This window comes from Ictidomys tridecemlineatus, chromosome 4, assembly GCF_052094955.1.
Source record: "Ictidomys tridecemlineatus isolate mIctTri1 chromosome 4, mIctTri1.hap1, whole genome shotgun sequence".
In the NCBI taxonomy this organism is placed as follows: Eukaryota; Metazoa; Chordata; class Mammalia; order Rodentia; family Sciuridae; genus Ictidomys; species Ictidomys tridecemlineatus.
Window position 1 is genome coordinate 156217872 of NC_135480.1, and position 22255 is coordinate 156240126.

A 22255-nucleotide genomic window follows, 5' to 3' on the forward strand; every position below is an offset into this window, starting at 1 on the left:
TGAATACTCATTTGGGAATTTGTATTCAAAATCCTGCCAAACATTCTGTAGGCATGATTCATGTCAAGTCAAATAACAAAAGGTGTGCTATGTGTTAAAAAAAAATACATATTGCAGTGACTCCATATTACAGGAAGGTCACAAAGCAGCTATCCTTTTCATTTTTTAAACTTATGACAGTTAAGAGAAAGGAGCTATATTTTCTAAGACTTTATGGCAATATCCCTGAAGCTTCTCTATATGTTACTCAGTAGAGATTAATCACTACAACAACAGCCATTTGCCTTATTATTCTTATTTTTCAACAATCAAACTAGACAAAGGTTCTTTATAACAGCACAAAAAGGGAGTGGGTTTTACCATATGATAATTTTGGACAGCATCATTTTAATGGCGTTAGAGTTACGATATTAAATTTCATTTAACAGAGAAATGTTAACCAAAGGCAAAAGTACACGGTTCATTTTTCATTTCTCAAAACTATTAAACTGAGTTGTCTGACTGGCAACACAGATTAATCAAAAGGCACTTTTTCTGGTAACTAGACTAATTTTTCTCAGACAATCATAGGAAATTAAAAACTAACTCAAAAAGGTAGAAGACATCTATTTTTTAAAAAAGAAAAGAAACAGAACACAGTATCTAATTTTCATTTTTCATCAGATAATCAAACTTCCCTTTTTACTGCACTCTGAAGAAGTTCAGAACATTATAAGGAATGTTCTAGAATTACTGAACCAAAAAAAGAAATGTCAGAGATATTCCCATGGGGAACATGTTTTAAGTTCATTTGATACATATCATACATACATTGACTTAGATCAATTACATGCATTTGATGGCAAAATCAGCCTGTGGAAGACCTTGAAAGAGTGCATCCAAAGGATCAAGGAGCATGAACCGACTAGAAAGAGGTTTGCCCAGGTGTGAACATATGAGGGGTTCTGAGTACACTGAGGCCTGGGTAGAACAGAAGTTCCTGGGCAGATCCTTCAGCTCTTAGAACCTCATTTTTAATACATGGCATTTCTGAAATCCCCTAGTGCATGGGACTATTACTTTCTAACACATATTTTTTAAAACCTCTAGAATCATCAAATAAATAACTTTCAGTGATTTTTGTGAGGTCATGCTAAGGTGAGCATAGATAGAGGACCACCCACATAGCCAAACTGGCATGACTCTTTAATTTTCATTGTCAAAAGGACAAAGGAACTGTTTTAATGAAGTGTTTTTCAGTTGTCTTTTGTTTCATATTTTACACAGGAAAAAGGAAAATGTTTCTTCAGTTCAGGGCATCTGAATCATATTTCCAAGGGGACAGGCATTTTCAGGACAGTAAGTACTAAATTATAAATAACTTTCAATAAATTAAACTGTAGTCTGGCTCCCTCCCCCCTCCCCTTGGAAACATTTAGCCTTCAGAAGACTTAATCGTTCTTCAAGATAAAACGACAGTTGCCTCTAAAGTATATAAGACAATTGGGCATATGTCAGTTATAAAGCAGTGATGAGATAATGTGGCTCAACCCTCCAGCGTGAAGCTCCACCAGACCAATGAATGCAAATGTATTCTTGCTTTCTGCCTCGTGTCAGTGAAGCCAACTATCACAACTGGACAAGCTCTCTTACAGTACTTTGAAGACCATAACAGTCTTTGTGATAAGCCAATGCCACAGGTTCAGAGAAGGGAACAGATGAAGAAGTTATCCCCAAAATCAGAGGCCAGAAAATCAACTAGCACCTCCACAGTTTAGCTATTTCTGGTGAACATATCTAAGCTCTGTATTCTTTAGTTAATGTTCCTTTTTCTATTTACTTTTCATCATGGATATGTCCCAGAGTTCCAGGAAAAGAGGGGAAATGAATCAACAGTCTGTACTTTCCTACTTACACAGAGTGGAATGAATGGAGTTAGATCCTATTTAGAAAAAAACAGAACTCCTTCCCAACTCCAGAGGAAGGTGATTTTAAGAGAGAGTTTCCTAAAAAGTCAGGAATTTCTCATACAATACTGCCCAGGAGAGAAACATTTGAAAAAAAAATAGTTAAACAGGACCAAATAAGGAAATAATTAAGACAGAATTAAATTGATTATCTGGAAATTTCAGAAATCAGGAGAAAATACTTTTGGACTAGGACCTTCGTGTCACTCTTCAATCCTTTTATACTATAACATACAAATAGGGGCCCACTCATAAAATTAGTCATTAATGGAAACTTCTAGAAGTATAGAACAGAAGGAAAATTATTTTTCTTTTCTTCTATAATCCAAATAAATTTTACTTTTGTGTTTCTGTTTCAGAATACATTTCCAATTGAGTTTTCCCAAAGGTGTCCTTTAATGCTATAATTCAACCTATGGAGAGAAATCATTTCTTTATCCTGAAGTTTACAAATGTCTGTAGATTTAGGCTAAGCTGCTTACATAAGAAAAAGAACTCAAGGCATTGAAGTAAGAGCTTGTGAAATCAAAGAGGTCTACAAACTTAGCTCCTAACAGTGTTTAGGAACACATAGAAATAAAGTAAGAAGGGGCTAGGGATGTGGCTCAAGTGGTAGCGCGCTTGCCTGGCATGCACGAGGCGCTGGGTTCAATCCTTAGCACCACATAAAAATAAAAAATAAAGATGTCGTGTCCACTGAAAACTAAAAAAATAAAATAAAATATATATATAAAAAAAAGAAAGAAAGTAAGAAAAAAAAAGGGCAAGTTCTCTGGCATTTTTAGCGAGACCCTACTCCTTGTACCTTGGGTGGTTGGTACCTTATATTTGGGCATTCCTGCTGAGAATGATTAGAACACAGAGGCTTGCTGCGATTATCTTCTTACCTCCAGCAGCATGTAAGTGCTAAGTCTAGAAATGTAATGAATGAATGGACAAAAGAATGAATGCAATAGCAAATCACATGAAAGAAGACTGAGAGAGAGTTAGGTTGGGAGAGGAGAAAAAGAGTCCCATGAGAAAGTTTTCATCATTCCCACCAAGAGCAGGACAACCTTCCCTGAGAACACGAGTACGTTTTCTTGACACCTGGCCATAATGCAGTTTCTTTAGAAAAAGATGATCACTGCTTGCCTTTTCCCTCCTCCTACGGCCCTCCCCTTCTTTTTAAACGAGGGAAGTTTGTATATAAGTATGTTACTGCACAGACCACTGGGCAAATGGCCAACTGTCCTCTGGGGAAAGCCAAACCTGATTCTCATTTTAAATGGGTAGTGATTTTATGGCCCTAGGTTACTTGTAATCAGAGAATATACGTTGAGCTTGAACTCTCTCAGACGTGTCTCAGACGTGTCCACTATAGAATGTGGATCTTTCCAACCTGTAATTTTCAAGTCAATATAATTATATGAGTCCTGTTGTCAAAATATTAAGATTACAGAGACATGCACCTCCGGGCCCTCATCTGCAAGGTCTTCTCTACTCTTCGAAACTGGACTTATAAACTCTCCCTCTCATGAACTCCAATAGCACTTTATTCTACTTCATCAGAGAACCTTGTCGCTTTCCCCTTGGCATTAGTGTTCCTTAGACACGTCTAATCTTCCAAAGCAGAGTCAAGCTATTTGAGAGCAATACCCCTGAAAACACTTCTGAGTAGCATACTCGTTGCCCATAGGAGGCCTTCACAATTTTTGCATGTTTTTATACAAGTGAATGAATCTGTCTGATTGTAGTTCAGTTTAACTATCGATCAAAGAACCCCCATCTTATATCCTAAGATGCTCAGAATTCACCATAGTGGTTAATTCTCTAAGGCTGCTTGTTTTATGCCCTGCAATCTGCTAAGCACTTTATTTACATTTTCCCAATTTAAACTTCACTGAATCCCTCTCAGATAATCCTCTTTACAACCAAGGAAGATGAGGTTAAAAAAAATGAAGTAACTTGCCCAAGCTCACCCTACAGAACTGGCAGAACTAGATTGGAATACAGGCCATTTGGTTCCAACTTCCATATTCATAGCCATTGTATAATCCTACCTCCCGGTCAGCAGAGCAAGGCCTTCCAGGTCCTTATTCCAAGAGTCATTTCTTAGAAAGAACTCAGGCCCAGCTTACACACAAGCAGCAGCTGTTCTGGACTGAAAAAGCAATATCCTTCACAAAAAGAGACAGATTCTGAAGGTCTCTAAATGTTCCTGTGCACCAAAAGTGCCAGGGCCACTGAAGGAAGAGTGACAGTAGTGGGCTTCAACCCAGCATGATCTGGAAGCCTAGATAGACAACAGGCTCCTGTGATACCCAAAAATCTATTGTGCCAGAAATTTATCATCTGGGAATCTTAACTGTTTTATTTTGAACAGGAAAAGGACTTCAAAGTTTCTGTTCCTACTGCAACAGATCTTTTATAACTTAATTTACCCAGATTTATTTTGCATAAGATCCCTACTATTTTACAGGGAGATTCTTTTTCAACATTTCCTTATAAGTAATCTTCTCGAAGGAAAGAAATTAAATTAAATATTCAAGGCCTTGAGCTATTGTATAAAAAGAATTCATGCATAAGTGAGGGTAGTATACATTTAGGCTCACGGTTAACATTGAAACACAACAGGTATGAATTATTACCCAATCTTTCATGCTACAACGTGCCTCCCTGTTCAATCGGAGCAATAAGTCCTAGGATTCACAGGGCTTTTTTTTCCCCCTGATTGACGTCACCCTTCATTCTTGAAGCAAGATACTTAGGAAGAAATCCTCAGTACAACAATGGAATATTCATTCATGTGCACCAACATATCCCCAGGTGTCACTTAGGCAACCTGCCACTCTGGGAATCTTTTTATCCTGAAAAATACCCTGTGGGCTGCTGTTACTTTCTTGCCCTTTCTTGATTCAAAGTTTTGGATGAATGAAATATTTGTGGCATAGCGATGCTGGTAAATCTTGAGGAGGTTCAGACCATTTGAGGACAGCGGAACGTGATGTTCATTACCTCCTTCCCCTCTGCTTCTCTTTCTGTCTTTTCTCCTCATGCCCAGGAAACATTTAGACCCTCTAACTTTTTCCGTGTCCAAAGTCATTCTTTCCTTTAAAAGTCTTTTTTTTTTTTGGACCAAGACCAGAGTTGGAAGACTTGACTCTTAAGCATTAGAAGTGGGAAGTTTTGTTCCCTGTTAGAGATCTTGGGGTGTGGCTGATCACATGAAGTATTTAGGGTTTGGGTCACCCTGGCAGAACCTCTAAAGGAACGTTACCCAGGTTGCAGCACAGTTTGCCTGAGTGTCAGACAGGACTGTCAAGGACAGCATGAATGCCATCTAAGGGAAAATCATCTCAAAATAAAGTGAATAATAACACTGCTTTTCAGTGCTTACCAAGTGTGGGTTACTGTTTCCACAACCTTACTTGAAGCTATTTCATTTTACTTAGTTCCTACTTTTTTTCTCTTTCTCTTTTTAAATTTAGAAGCAGACTCTTCCCTCCCCAGTCCTAGAGCCTAGTAGTGTCTTAGATTGCTCTAATTGAAGTGATTTATGTTTTCTTTTTACGACAACTAAAAAGTGTCCAATAGCCAAGACATAATGATAGGTTGTATTTGCCTAAGATCTCCCTTAATGAGGTGCAAAGTCATAGTCAGATAACACATAATGGCTGTTCCTAACATCCATTTGAGAAAAGAGGTGCTGACCAAGGTAGTCCCACCCATCTTGCTAAAGAACAGGATAAAAACTTGAACTTCCTTAAAAAATGAAGACTCAATCCTTAGTGTAGTTAGAATTCTAGAAAGTACAAAGCATAGTGCTAGGGTTTGGGACAAAAGGAAAAAAACAAATGTCAATAAAGGGGCTGGAGTTGTGGCTCAGTGGTAGAGCACTTGTCTAGCACATGTGAGGCCCTGGGTTCGAGTCTCAGCACCACATAGAAATAAATGAATGAAATGAAAGTCCATCAACATTTAAAAAAATATTATTAAAAATGTCAATAAAGGCAGACAGAAAATGAGAAGGAAGGAAAGAGTAAAGGGAAGGGAAGAAGGAAGAAAGAAATGGGACAATTAAGTGAAGGAAGGAAGGAGGGAAGATGATTGAGCAGAGGGAGAGAGACCCTTCCCAAGCATCCATAGGCAATTGAAATCCCCCTCCAACTCCTGGCTGTTCCCCTCATTGAAAGTAATTTTAAAGAAGTTCTTCCTTTAGCCTCATGAATTTTGTTGTGAAGTTATAGATTTCATATCCTATTTGGCCAGTTATCACTGAATACAGGGGACAGAACCTCTTTAAAGATCACGTTAGGTTCTCTAGAAATATACGCACTCTTTAAATAGCCCCCAGGCTGCTTTGAAAATTCTGTTTAGTAAATTTTTATAAGCTTTCAATGTTTTTTAGTCATCTTGCTGCATAAAATGGTTCTTTTCCTTTTGTGGGCATTTTCAGTGTTGATCCAAATTATATCAAATGGGAATCTGACTCAAGAGGAGTAAATGACAATGCACCTCTACAAGCGGACGGAAAGCAATTTAAAAATCAAAAATTATTTTGTACTGTCTTGCCTTGTGCCAAAGAGTCAATGTTCTTTTTTCTATTTATGTCCTCTGCCTGGAAACCTTTTCTTTAGGCTTCAGTTTAAGACTACTAATTTTTTTTTCTGTCAAGCATAGTCTAAAAACGAGACTGATAAGGGGATTTCATATTGTCCATCCAGTCTCATGAAACTTGGATTTTATCAAGATGTTCCTCATTGCCCAAGGTGGACACAGTTAACCTCTGCAGTTCTGACATGATTATTAATACCACTTCCTTTCATGCAAGCATTTCCCAACTTGTATGATAAATTTCATGCTCATCTAGAACTTTTATTGAACTATATGCATAGAAATAAGGCATCTCATATTATATAGAAAATACTTGGACTCAGTATTGATTACATGATCTTACATAAGTTATTACCACGTTGAGCCTCAGTATTCACATTATAAACTGGGAAATACAACCATCCCTTAAAGTGTGTGTGAGGATCCAAATACAGAATCTATAAATTTGCTTTATGGACTAAAAAGCTCTCAGAGTTGTTGGCAAACATTTTTGTTCTAATTCAGCTTTTCATAAATTATATGGAAGAAATGACCCTAAAACTGCAGAGCTGGTAAATGCAACTTCATAAGAAAGAGTTGGATCGGTCTGCAGGATGGTAACAGAAACCTTTGCGTTTAAGTTCTGGGTCACAAGTCTGGCCAGATTGGTGGATGATCTTGAGCCCTCAAAAGCATGATGGCAGTTCTCTCAAGGCTGAGTGTCCTCTGTGGTGCCGCAGTTCTCCAAATCCCAACAATCAGACCTGCTTATGTCACAGCTTTGTTCCAAGACAGACTGTTCCCAGGATGGTGTGGAGCCTAGCACATTTACCTGCCATCAAGTCTCCATTCTGGTTCCAAGGCGGCATGTCCTCACTGGACTAGTAAAAGAGCTGCTAATGTTTTGCTCCTGGACTTTCCTCCAGCTGCATGTTCGAATACTTGCTCTGTAATGGACTGCACCCTGGCTTTCTTCCTTACTCTCCAAAGTCCCTGTGGCTCTGGACAGGCTGGTTACTGACTATATTCATGGGGCTGAGTCACAGGCAGAAATTTTGGCCCTCTCAGCTTTAACCTTTGCTGGGCTTTGTTATTTCTACTTCTGTGATGGCTCTGCAAAGCTGTCATCATGCCATGGAAGCGCTGATGTTTCTTACTCAAAACCATAAGAACTGACTCTATGACCAATGACGAATCAACTGAGAGAGAAATTGGGAAAATATGCAGTACTTGTCTACACTACTTGGGAATCAATCTAATGAAAGACCTCTGTAACAAAGACTATAGAACACTAAAGAAAGAAATTGAAGAAGACTTTCGAAAATGAAAAGATCTCTCATGTTCTTGGATAAGCAGAATTAATATTGTCAAAATGGCCACACTACCAAAAGCACTATTCAGATTTAATGCAATTGCTATTAAAATAGATATAGAAGGGAGGTGACTCAAAACAGAGTAGGAAGGAAGAGCATGAGAAGAAGACTACCACGAAAAAAGGAAAAGAAGAGGGAGGGAAAGGGAGGGAGAAGGGGAATTGCATGGAAGATGGAAGGAGACCCTCATGGGTTCACAAAATACATATACGATGTTGTGAGGGGGAAGGGAAGAAAAAGAGAGAGAGAGAGAGAGAGAGAGAGAGAGAGAGAGAGAGAGATAAGTGGCACAGTAGAATGGGTAGAGAATAGTGATGGGAGGGGAGGGGAGGGGAAGGGGGGATAGGGAGGGCAGCAGAATATAGCTGACACTAGGATTGCTGTATGTGTACACATGGATGTATAACCAATGTGATCCTGCAATCTGTACACGTGGAAAAATGAGAATTCATACCCTATTTGAATCAAATGTATGGTATGTCAATATCATTGTTTTGTCTTGAGCAACTAATAAAAAAAAGAAAGCTTAAAAAATAAAAATAAATAAAAATAGAAAAAGTAATCATGAAATTCACCTGGAAAAAGAAAATGCCCAGAAGAATCAATGCAATCCTCAGCAAGAAAAGTGATGCAGGAGACATGACAATATCAGACTTTAAATTATACCACAGAGTTATAGTGACAAAAACAGCATGATATTGGCACAAAAACAGACATGAAGACCAATGGTATAGAATAGAAGACACAGAGACCTACCCACATAAATACAGTTTATCTCATACTAGACAGGGGCATCACACATACATTGGAGGAAAGATAGCCTCTTCAACAAATGGTGCTGAGAAAATTGGAAATCCATATGTAGTACAAAGAAATTGAACCCCTATCTCTCACCCTGCACAAATTTCAAAGTGCATCAAGGACCTAGGCCTTAGACCAGAGACCACCCTGTGCCACCTAGAAAAAAATGCAGGCCTAACTCTCCATCATGTTCACCTAGAAATGGGATTCCTCAACAAGACTCCCAAAGTGCAAGCAGTAAAATCAAAAATCAATAAATGGGATGGAATCAAACTAAAAAGCTTCTTCACAGCAAAAGAAACAGTCAAAAACATGAACAGAGAACCTACAGAATAGAAGAAAATCTTTACCACCTGCACCTCAGATAGAGCATTAAGCTCCAGGAAATACAAAGAACTCAAAAAAACATAACACCAAAACAACCCTCAAATAACCCAATCAATAAATGGGCAAAGGAACTGAACAAGCTCTTCACAGAAAAAGAAATATGAATAGTCAAAAAATATATGACAAAATGTGCAACATCTCTAGCAATTAGAGAAATGCAGATCAAAACTACACTGAGATTCCATCTCACTCTAGTCAGAATGGCAATTATTCAAGAATACAAGTAACAATAAATGTTGGCGAAGATGTGGGGGAAAAGGTACACTCATACATTGCTGGTGGGACTGAAAATTAGTACAACCACTGTGGAAAGCAGTGTGGAGATTCCTTAGAAAACTTGGAATGGAACCACCATTTGATCCAGTTATCCCACTTCTCTATTTATACCCAAAGGACTTAACATCAGAATACTAGAGTGATGTACCACATCAGTTTATAGCAGCTCAATTCACAACAGCCAAGCTATGGGACAAAGTAGGTGCTCTTCGACAGATGAATGGATAAAGAAAATGTAGTATGTATGTGTTTATACACACACACACATATATATATACACACACACACACAGTGGAATATTACTGAGCCATAAAGAAGAACAAAAATATAGCATTTGCTGGTAAATGGATGGAACTGGAGAACATCAAGCTAAAATAAACCAATCCTAAAAAACCAAAGGCTGAATGTTCTCTCTGATATGCGGATGCTAACCCACAACAAGAAAAGGTAGGGAGGGTAGTATAGAAGTTCATTGGATTAGATAAAGGGAAATGAAGGGAAGGGAAGCAGGAGTGGAACAGTAGAGACAGTAAAATTAATCAGACATAACTTTTCTATCCTTGTATATGAATACAAAACCAGGGTAACTCCACATCAAGTACAACCACAAGAATAGGATCCTAATTAAAATAGTATATTGTATATATTTCATGTATGTAAAATATATCAAAATACACTATACTGTCATGTATATCAAAAGAGAACAAATATTTTTTAAAAAAAATTTGATAGTTTGCCCCTTTGCTTCTTCTCTGTGATGACATTCTGCTCACAAAAAGGAGAAAATAATGCAGGAGTTTGATAGTGGGTATCTCCTTATCACGTGACTATTGTCATAATTTAATTTCTGAGAAAAAGTTTTGAGAGAAAAGTGTCCAAGGAATTGTGAGACCAAGTTCTATATTCTGGAGAGATAATGGGATTGTCTCCCAGCTCAGAAGACTTTCAGTATAACCAAATGATCCTTTGCCTTTTAGCTTATCAATCTCTTAAAGAGAAATTAATTGTTTCATGATGAATACAGGAAAATACTTCTGTATTTTTCCTGAGAGTAATGAAAAATATTGCTAATACATGAGTGAAGACTTTGCACAAAATTAGTGTTTATTTCTGGGAAACTTCCTTCTCTTTTCAACTGACACCAGCTACTGATGGTTACTGGGTCCTAGGGAAACTTCAAAATTAGGAGATGCCGATATAACACAGTATAGATTTCTAAGTCCTAGGAAGGAAAGCCTGGAAAATTTCTGAACTTAGAGAAATTCCATGTAGGGAAAAGTTCTCCCTCATAGATGTATCTGGATATTACAGATTCCAGACTTAATCCTCATAAGTGTTTTACTTGCCCTTAAATAATCTGTCCACCAATATAAGACTGTAAGTAACAAATTATTTTCCCACAGTGGAAATTGTTGATGAGAAAATGTATTCTATGAAAATAAAAATTTAAAAGTAATGACATGTTATGTAATTTTTAAAAAATGTGATAGTTCCTCACATTTAGGAAACCAAAGCTGAGTCAAGGCAAGAATTTTTATTTCCAAGATCACACTTTTTTTAAGCTGGGAAAAAAGAAGTGGAGAGAGACAGAGTGACACAGAGAGAGAGAGAGAGAGAGAGAGAGAGAGAGAGAGAGAGAGAAAATGCTAGCAAGACCACCTCTCTTAAAAGAGCAGAGTTCTCTCTTGATGCTCTTCTGAAAGAGATCTGCACTGGGCTCCATTGTCTAAACTATGTTTCTGAATGTGGTCACATTTAACTTCCTGATTATCTCTATTGTAACATTCTAGTTAGTATGCAAGACTAACAGGAAGGGAATCTCATTCCTACCTCTTAGGTATCTGTACAAAGTCGTATTTTACTACTATATTTAATCAGTGGTACTGGTTAGGATACTTTATAGAAGGATGTCAGAACACAAAAATTTGAATGGTAAGTGGACGTTTTTGCTACTGGCCCAGGGAACTAGTTTCATTAAAACCCAAGAAATAACCCCAACCCGCTGAAGTTAGCATTAGTGAGACTCAGTATGTTCTGTTTCTTTGCCTGTTCAAACAGGTCAGCAGATCTGTGTCAGTTTTCTAAAGGGATTGCCCTTGGTTTATTTGTGGCAATTCCATCCTGGTGAGCCTCTTTGTACCCAAGGGGGTGCCACGTTAGAGAACCATCAACAAGGGCACCCAAACAATAGGGGCCTAAGCCTTTATTTTGGTCAGGGGGCCAAACTTAAGCGAACTATCCAGCTTGTTTTAAAAATAAAAGACAAACAATAAAAAAACCAAAAAGATTTTAAGATCATGGAAACAGTCTCTATTCCAAGCTTTTAAAATTATGTATTTTTGAACTCTAAGGGGTTTTTTTTGTTGTTATTTTATTTTGATTGTGAATTCTTTCTGCTCAAGAACAGAGCAGTAAATTTGGCTCACTGTCCCAGAAAAGAGGAGAATTTCTGGCACTGAATCATTGTAACAGCATAATTTCCCAGCTCATGTCTGCCTGTTCTCTAGATTAGACAGACATTTATTTTTTTTAAACTAAATCTAGGTACTTTATAGTGAGAGGTGGTAATGCTGAATGATAAATAATTAGTTTAAGGATTAATCCTCTAAGCAAGTGACTTTGGTGAGTTAAACTGCCAACTTGGGTATAAACATAACAATCTTATAGTTTGTAGTTAGTGATTTTCTGCTATCATTACTGAGTTGACAGGGGTCAAAAAGTGGAAAAGATACACAAATAAAGGTCCTAGGTACTTAAATGAGCACTCTTACTCAGAGTAATCCTCGACTACCTCTGCTTCCTCATTCTCTACAGCTCTTCTACAAGTTTTGTTGACAATATCTTAGGAACGAGGAGTGACCACTTAGGAAGGCCCTAAGCAGCTTAGTGCGACTCTGTCTCAAAATTAAAAAGGCTGGGGATGTGGCTCAAGTTTACTGCTCTCTTTCCCATTCCTTCTGGCGTGTCTGAAGGACCTTAGAAGGCGGGTGTGGTGGAACACACCTGCAATCCCAGCTCCTAGCAGCTCCGGAGGCTGAGACAGCAGGATGGGGAGTTCAGTGCCAGCCTCAGCAAAAGTGAGGCACTAAGCAACTCAGTGAGACCTTGTCTCTAAATAAAATACAAAATAGAACTGGGGATGTGGCTCAGTGGTTGAGTGCCCCTGAGTTCAATCCTGGTACCAAAAAAAATAAAATAAGGAACTTAGAAATCACTGCTGTGGCTTCTAAGTGATTTATGCAACACTAGTTTTTCTAATCTCTAATCCCATGGTTTTCTGTTTTTAACTGCAGAAACCCCTTGGTACAGTAAAGTTTTATGTGGATGTTCAAAATGAAAACAAAAAGGAGATGATTTGTTGGAAGTAAGTTCAGGAGAACCTGGATCAGAGAACAGTTTGAAATCCAAAATTCTACTCCAATTTATTTTCAAATTTTGGTGTGTGTCAAGAATCACCTGAGGGCCGGAACAGACACATTTCCTGTCCTGGTGCCAATGAATGGAGATGGGATTGGATTCAGGAATCTCCATTTTTAACAAACCTCTCCAGGTGATCCTATGCATCTAATTTCAAATTCATTTTTGAGGAGTACAGCCAGTTCTGTTCAGTCTCTACACCCTGACTGTGCCATGTCTTTACTTAGGGAATCCAAGTGGCTGCTCAGATACCAACTAGCAGGCATTTATGACTAGAGCTTTCAAAACCTCCCCCCACCGACATCTTAAACTCTTCTTCTGAACATAACCCTCTACTAGCACAGATTGGTCATTCTTTCTTGAATACAACCTGCCTTTTCATACCTGGGTTCCTTTCCATGTTCTCACTTCAATATCATGAGTTTTTTTTTCTACTGGGAAATTCCCATAGCTCCTTTTAGGCCCAGGGTAAATATTTCCCTCTCTATAAACCCTTCTCTGATCTCTCCACTTCTAGGGGTAATTAATTACTTCCTCTTTTGTGATCTGCAATTTATGGTAGCTCTTATCACTTTGTATCAAAAATCTATAGTTTGTCTTCTTTACTAGCCTATGGAATACTTAAAGCCAAAGATATCATCGTAAACATTTTAATTTCCACAGCATTGCAAAAACTTTCGTGCATGATAGGTTAATAACAAATATTTGCCCAATTCATTAAGTCATAATTTGCATTGTGTGTTAGGATAGTAGATAAATTACTGGACATGAGGTCACAAGATGGCTTGCCTTGTTCTTTGCCACTTACTAGAATCATGAGCACAAGGAAATAACTGTATGCCAATCAATTTGACAACTTGAATAAAGTTTAAGATTTTTTCCTGAAAATCACAATAGTATTCCAGAACTGACGCAAGAAGAAATAAGGGGAAAGGATACCTTCCTATATTAATATACATACATATATATGAGAATACATAGCTAATAAAGAAATTGATTTAGTAATTTCTTTTTAAGATCCCACAAAGAAAGCTCCAAGTCATGATGGGTTTTGCTAGTGAATTGTAGCAAACAGTTGAGGAAGAAATAATGCCAATCTCACACGAACACTTTCAGAAAATAGTCTTTGAAATACTTCTTACCTTATTTTATTACCTATAACATTTCCCTGATACCAAAATCTAACTAAAACATTTTAGGAAGACAAAATTAAAGACATATAGGATATACATAAAATTTCTTCACAAACTCTAAGTACATGCAACTTGCCACATGTAAGAAGGATAACATGATATGTCCAAGTGGGGTTTGTTCCAGGAATCTAAGGTTACTGTAACACTCAAAAGTCAATCATTATAAAACACAATATTAAAAGACCAAAGAGGGAAAAGCTATATGACTTTTCAATACACAAACCAAAGACATTTCACAGAATTCAATTCCATTCAAGATAAACATTCTCAGAAATATTAGGAAAGAAAAAGAGCTTTCTCAATTAGGAAAAAAAGACATCTATAAAACCCCACAACTAGTCTAATCAATTACAAAATATTAAACAAGTCCCCTTGGATCAAGGGAAACATTTAAAAAATCTCATCTAAGTGCTTCTACTCAACATCATATGGGATCTACTACCTAACATAGTTAAGTCAAAGGAAGGAATTGAAAGACAAAATATAGACAGAAAGAAGTAAAATTGTTTCTAGTTCAGTGAGACACTTAGTCTCTATAGTTGTAAACTAAGAGCTAGCATTCCACTGTATTTTATACCTCAATAAATTGTAGTCAGTTTTATTGTTGAAATCAGAGGAAATCATTAAACATGGTATTTTAAAACACAATAATTTTTCAACAATCTCTCTGACAAAAATCATCTCCATGAGAACCAGCAATTGATTTCAGTGCCTGTCATTCTTCAGGAGAAAGTAAACAGTGAAGGTAAGAACTCTTCTGTTTATAGTTAGCAACCTCAGTACAGATACAGAACTAACACACAATTTACAAATATATGCATTTACATCTATGTGCATTTAAATATCCAAACTTCAGTACCTCTCACAATTGCATTGCATTACTATAGCATATTAAACTTTTCTTTGCATTTAACCCTCCAATGTATTTCTTTAATTCATTTTTTTCCCTTGGCCCATATTTATTGGATTATTTTTCTGTCTTCTCTTATACTTCATATATATTTTGGATGAGGTAGAATATAATTTTTAATTGCTAATGGAATATAAAGGAGTAGAGCTACACAAATTGGAGTAATGTAATTTAAAAGGAAAGCATTCAATAAAATGTCTTCAGAAAATGCTACAAGTGGATAAGAGAACTAAAATTTGCTTAAATTTTCACTATATGCTGAAACTCTTCACAGATATTATCTCATTTATGCCTGATGGGACCACTGCAAGAAATGAATGCATGTGTTTGTATCATCATCATCACCACCATCATCACCATCATCATCACCATCACCACCATCATCACCATCATCATCACCATCATCACCATTACCATGTCAAAGAAGAAACGGTTCAGAATGATTTTGAAAAACCTCCCACAATCACACAACTAATAAATGACAAAGTGAATTAAGATTTCAGAGTAAAACCCTTATCTGAAGAATATATAGGTAGAATGATATGATGTCTTGAATTGCTTCTCAGGATTCTACTAGCAGATTAAGGGGAAGAGTGGTGGTAAGGACAACAGATAAACCCAAATCTGCAGTGTTTCTAGATCCTAAACCTGGATCTAGAACTGTGGATGACCATTCCTTATTATTTGAATCCGTATTAAATTGGAGAAAATTTCCACTTTATAAAGAAGACCAGTTTTCTCTGTTCAGACATTCCTTTGCACTAATTATCTTCATAAAGGCTTGAGCTGAGTTTTGAATTAGGGGGGAAGTTTAAATAGAAAGAAAAGGAAGATAGAAAGAAACTGAATCGAAATGTTAACAGATTTTCTATAAAGTAAAAGTAGCTGACTTTTTAAAGAAGAGGATATGAGTTGTGGAAGATGGGGGAACAGTATAAAACAAGTTTGGAGGGGCTGGGGTTGTAGCTCAGTGGTTGAGCGCTTGCCTCAAATGCATGAGGCACTGGGTTTGATCCTCAGCACCACATAAAAAAATAAATAAAATGAAGATGTTGAGTCCATCTACAACTAAAAAAAATTAATATTAAAAAATAAACAAGTTTGGATTGTTGGGTTAATTTCAAACATTGAAAACCATGCAAAAAAAGACAATATAACTCTATTCTAATTCTAAACTCTATCTTTATCCATTATTGAAGTATTTATTGAGAATCATCATAGGTCTGGAAAAACACTTTAGATCAAGTACAGTAGCAGCAAATATCATAGAACAAAAAAAAAAAAAAAAAAAGCACACATCTTTTCCCAAAATAGGGACCTCAGAGTGGTAAAAAGCAGATGAATATTACATTTGTGACAAGTAATTCTTAATTTGACAGTATTTCAGTATAACCAAAATTTGGTCTCTTTTTTTTGTAATATACTCTTTTGTGACCTGTGAAATATAAAATAATATGAAATGCTTGTACTTCTGGATTTATCAGGATTCAGTAAGAGAAAAAGAATGGTGTATTGGGAAGAACTTTCAGGGTTGGTCAGACTAGAGACTGAACTTCATAATTATTCTGTCATTAACTTGGACAATTAATTCCTCTCCAGGTGTAAAATGGAATAACAACTGCCTGAACCTTTGGTGTCCTTAAATAAAGAAAAATGCTACATGGAAAGTTAATGCAAGGGTATAGTATAGTAACTTAGTATAGTAACTGGCTCTCAGAAATCTTCAATCCAGAGTTACATATTCTGACCTGTTGTCACATTTGAGAAGCTATTTGATAAGCAACTCCTTCTATAAGGACAATGACAGGTGATGGCAGTGAGTCCCATCATCTGTGAAATGTACTTACACTGATCACTTGTCCCCTTATGGAGGATGAAAGCCAAATACCTTTGAAAACAAATTTTAAAAGTAACCTCCAGTTCCTAAGTCCCATCCTAACAGAATGCTTGACAATCAGAGAGACTCATTATTTCATCTTTCAAAGTCTATAAAACACACACACCCCTTTGTACACCTGCTAATGTAAGAGACTCCAGATGAGTTCTCTTATGCAAGTTTCTGAATATATACCTTTCCTAAACTGTCTTAGACTTTAAATTTTGTTCTTCAACACAGTAAGGGCCATTTTGTCCTGGCTCTGAACATAGGGCATCCCAGAACATTTTTTCCTTCTCACCAAAAGAAGTTATGAAGTCAAAAAAGTATCCCAAGTATGTTTGACATTGTATGTGATATGTGTCCCATACCTTATGAGATCACATGATCATTAGTACACTGAAGGCTTTTGATGAAGCCACCTTTTAATTAAGCTGTTGTATTCCGAGTTTCTTCCATGCCACTGAATCCTTTCTCTCCCCCAGTAATGCTACAGTAAACTAACTGCCAATGTCCTTGTTCTGAGGTCACTCTCACATGACTTAGTAATGCAGCAAGAGACTACTAACTAGCCAGTTAGAATGACAGAGGTGCAGGAAGAGGCAAAGACATGTTAATAAGAAAGGGGTGACAGAAGAGAAGAAATAAAAGATAATGTAATGACTAGGGTGCACTTGGGAAGGAAAAGTATACTGGAAGCCATTGCATAAGTCTTTTAGTTCAAAATCCTATTAGGGCTAGGGGTCCTACATGAAATGTCAGTTATTTTGGAACAAATGAAGTTGAGCACCTTCCCTAATCTTTTCTCTAAACTAGTTTTTGGTCATCCTTTAGGCCTATCTGAGGGCAAATTTCAAACTAGAGCTTTAATGCTGTCTGGCTTTGAAGAGCACTTAAGCTTATAAAAGAAATAAATTGGTACATTGCAATGTCGAGCTAAATAGATGATTTATTGACACTTTTTCAGAACTACTCTAGGTTATTTTTCATGGCATGTTTCCAAATGGAATAACACCAAAGTATTTATATAGGCTCCAATTTCTACACTACTCCCATATCTGGCATGAAGTATTTTTATAGCATATAACCTTTCCCTCTGAACTAGCATCTGGTCATCTTTTAAGCTGAAAATTGATCAACATCTGAGTATTTGAAGATGTATCCTTATACCAAGCAATTTGCATGCTGCAGGCAAATGACTTTACAATTTCTTTGCATTTTTCTTCTATTCTGTTTTGGGCAAATTTAGGAGACCAGATAACTTCCATGTACCACATATAGGTGAGTATCAGCACAAATCTTGCTATATTAGAATTCTCCAGAGAATAGGTTGTGTGTATGTGCATATATATATACACACACAGCCTCACCAATACATGGTAGCTATCACACACACACACACACACACACACACACACACACACACACAGCTATATAAAGAGAGATTCATTACAAGAGATTGCTTGTGCAATACAAAGGCTAAGAAGTCTCACAATCTGTCATGTGCAGATAGAGGTCCCAGAATGTTGTTGGCATAGTTCCAGTCCAAACACGAAAGTCTTAAGAGTCAAGCATGTTAATGTCCACGGGCAAAACATGATGTCCAAGTGCAAGCAGAGAAAGCAAATCTGCCTTTTCTCTTCCTTTTTGTTCTGTTCAGGCCCTCAATGGATTGGATGTTGCCCACTTGCATTGGTAAGGGTAGATCTTTACTGAGTCTATAGGTTCCATGTTAATCTCTTCCAGAAGTACCCTCAAAGACACACAAAAAAATAATGTTTTACCAGCTACTTGGGTATCCCTTAACCAGTTATGTTGACACATAAAATTAACCAACACACTTGCTAAGTTGCATTGCATACTCAAAAGTCCTGCTGAATAAAAAAGCCCAGTAACATATTCCAATAAAGACAGGGCATCCTCCAGCACAGGTTCTTCGCTGCCTAGAACTGTCAGGCTAGAGAGCAAGAAGAGGTGTGTGCCTACAGGGCTGCATATGTCCAAATTAGTCATGTTTTTAAAATTTGCATAGAAGTATCATACCAATGCCACAGCCTGTATTCCTCTCGTTTATTCATTCACTTAATCAATCAATTAAAATTGACTACGTACCTACTGGGTGGAAGGCACTATTGTAGATACTGAATAAAATAAAAAGATGAAACAATGCAGCCTTAGGATCAAAAGCATGCACATGAACATAAATTTTAAAAGGATAAAAGAAACATTAATAAAATATTAGGAGTAGCTCCTCCTAATAGGTGCTCCCCCCCCCCCCGAATTCCTTCTGAGAGGCCCTTTTATTTACAAAATTTCTTGCTTTGCTTTCTTGACTTGGATATAATTATAAGTCTCATCTTCTAAGTCCGATCTCCTTCTCTTTCTCATCATTATTGATACTGGGAATTGGAAACTTGGGCTCACCTTGCCCTTCCTTATTGCCTCTTCTAATTTTGCAGCACATTTAGAGCATGGTTTTCATACCTTTATACCCAATAGAGGCTCTCTCCCACTGTCTTATGCCCTAGACCAGTGATCTGCAAACCTTTTTGCCAAGAGCTGGATGACAAATATTTTGTGCTTTATGGATAATACCCTCTCTGTTGCAGCCACTTCACTCTTTGGTTATAGGCAGAAGCAAACATAGACAATGTGTACATAAAGGAGCACAGCTGTATTTTTTAAAACCTTTAAGGTCACAAAAATTCAAATGTTGTTTTATATTTAGCATGTCACAAAAATGATCCTGTTGATTTTTTTTTCAACTATTTAAAAATTCAAAAAACCTTCTCATGTCATAGGCCATATAAAAGTAGGCATCAGACTGGATTTGGCCCATTGTTTGCTGACCCTTCTAGAGCATATAGGGAGAAGAGTAGCCCCAGGGATGCAGGCAAGATGGGGAGAGTGAGGGAGAAAGAAAGGTCCCTGGATAAGAAGTTATATTTTTAAACCCACTGAGAAGTTCAATCTAATAATACCCCTGATCAGGGCTTATGGGATTTCATTCATGCAGAGTGGCATGGTAGAACGGGCAAACTTTCTGTGAGACCTGGTAACTTATCTCATAAAATTTTGTGCATCAAAGTTCAGTCTGCGCTAGCTGTTATTTACCAAAACTCTGATTTAATTTGTTCATGGTCATGTAGGGTGACTTATAGTTGCGGCCATGTAACTATTGTCACAATACTCAAGTGAGATGAATCACTCTAAGAGTATAGTTCTCCTCCATGCTCTCTTCCTCCTCCCATCAGCTGAATGTGGAGTTCCAATAAATGGTGGAGCCACAGAATTGAAGGAGGTTTCATCCCTTAAGGACTGCCTATAGAGGAGCTACTCATCAACCATGAACATCTATCCTAGACCATCATAAAAGGAGTAAATACATATCTCTTGCATTTTGAACAATTATGTATACAGTCATCTCTCCTTATCCTCTGGTCTGTATTCATAGATTTAACCAACAGCAGCTCCCCCCACCCAAATGTGCCTGTGTAGAACATGTGAAGTCTCTTATGTCATTACTCTTAATAACCTAGTATTACAACTGTTTACATAATACTGACATTGTAGTAGTTACCAAAATTATCTAGAGATGAATTAAAAGTTATGGGAGGATTGTGTAGTTTATACTATAATATGTTAACTAAGGAATTTGAACATCCGTGGATTTTGGTAATCACAAAAGTCCTTGAATCAAATCCTCTAAGGATACCAAGAAATGATTCTGTGTGTGTGTGTGTGTGTGTGTGTGTGTGTGTGCGTGCGTGCACACATGTGAGTGTGTGTGTGTGTGTGTGTGTTTAGAGTGTTTGTCATAGCATCTAACACAATCCTAGTTGGCACAGTTGTTAAAGGATGAGGTCACGTCTTATTAATATTTGTGCTTCTGGCATTGACTTAGTACTTGGCACATAATTGTAAAGGACTAACAGACTAAAAGAAAGCATTATTGCCATTTGATATTCTCCCATCTTCTACTAAGTTCTTTTTGTCTTCTTTCCTAAGTGATTACCAAAATAAGTGAAATAAGTTATTCTCAGGTGTAAATTAGTGAGAATAGTTTATCATATGACTCTCATTCACTGAATGTAAAATATGTCTTCATATTTTGAAAGGAATATGTAGGGCTTACCATGAAAAAGAATCACAGAATTTTTACATCAATAAAAGCTTAAGTGAGCTCTATTTTTGAGATCCATAACATAGACAACTGAATCTCACCTAAACAGACCAGCAGAAGCAGCCACATGAAGAAGGAAGGATCTAGAATATTTTCCAAAGCATTCAACCCACAAAAAAAAAAAAAAAAATTAACATCCAGTTACACTGTCATGAAGTCCTCATGGTTCTGAAATTTCTCTTCTCATCCTAATACTTCCATGCTTCATTTTCAGAGACATGATACATTTTAGATTTTGAAAGGACTTGGATGTCAACAGGTCCAATTTTTTACTTTTAGAGAAAAGTATATTGCTACTATCACGAATATAATCTTAAACATAGTCAAAGAATTATACCCCCTGTCTTCCCTTCGCCAGGCTAAGTAATCCCAATTCCTATAGGAATTTTTTGCAAATATGTTTTAATCCATTAATCTTTTTCATTTTTCCCTCAGTTGTTCACTCTTTCTCAAGTTACAAGGTTCAGAAAGGGACATGAGATTCTAAATAAAGACATACCCACCAAGGCCAGCCAGACCTATGTATAGACATAGCTGAAAGCTGCCAGCCTGGTTTGATTGGAGATGCAGAATAGCTCCCAGTTCTCCCCTTCTGCAACCCTGCTCACCCAGCCAAAAATAGCTGCCCTATCTTTCCTGCCAACGCCGTTTCCCATCACCGGAGGAACTTGGGAAAGGGAGCCGAGGAAAGGCAACTATTATTTCTTAAGAAAGTGCACTTGAACCTTTTCTAGATACATTATTTAATTCAAATTCCACAAGTGTCCTAAGAAACTACTATGCATATAATACTAAGAGCGCAACTGGTATTTAGTAAAAGATAGACACAAAAGCTCTCTCGTCAGACAGAACTAGGTTTAAATTCTAGTTCCAACATTTACTGACTGTGAGACCTTAGTTAATTTGTTTATCCTCCTTCAGGCTCAGGTTCCTGATCTCTGTAATTTATTTTACCTACAGTGTAGAACATTGTGGTGAACAAATAGGTAACCTAGGAGCCTAAGTCGGTGCCTGCCTCCTGCCAAAAACAGTACTCAGAATAAGTGAGCTACTATTATCATCATCCCCATTCTATCCATAAGCAAATTGAGAGTCACGGCGGTTAAAGGATTTGCGTCTGACCTCAGAATTAGGAAGTGGTAGAGAACTTCTGACCCTCGCCCTATCTCCAGAGCTTGTGTCCTTTCCAATGCTGTTTCCAGAAGACTTCTCTCTGCTTCATTTGAGCTGCCTGGAAAGGCATCAGAGAGCCATCATCACAACCTGAGAATCCAACTTTGGAGTTAAATATGCAGCCGTGAGGTGGTGTACAAAGGAA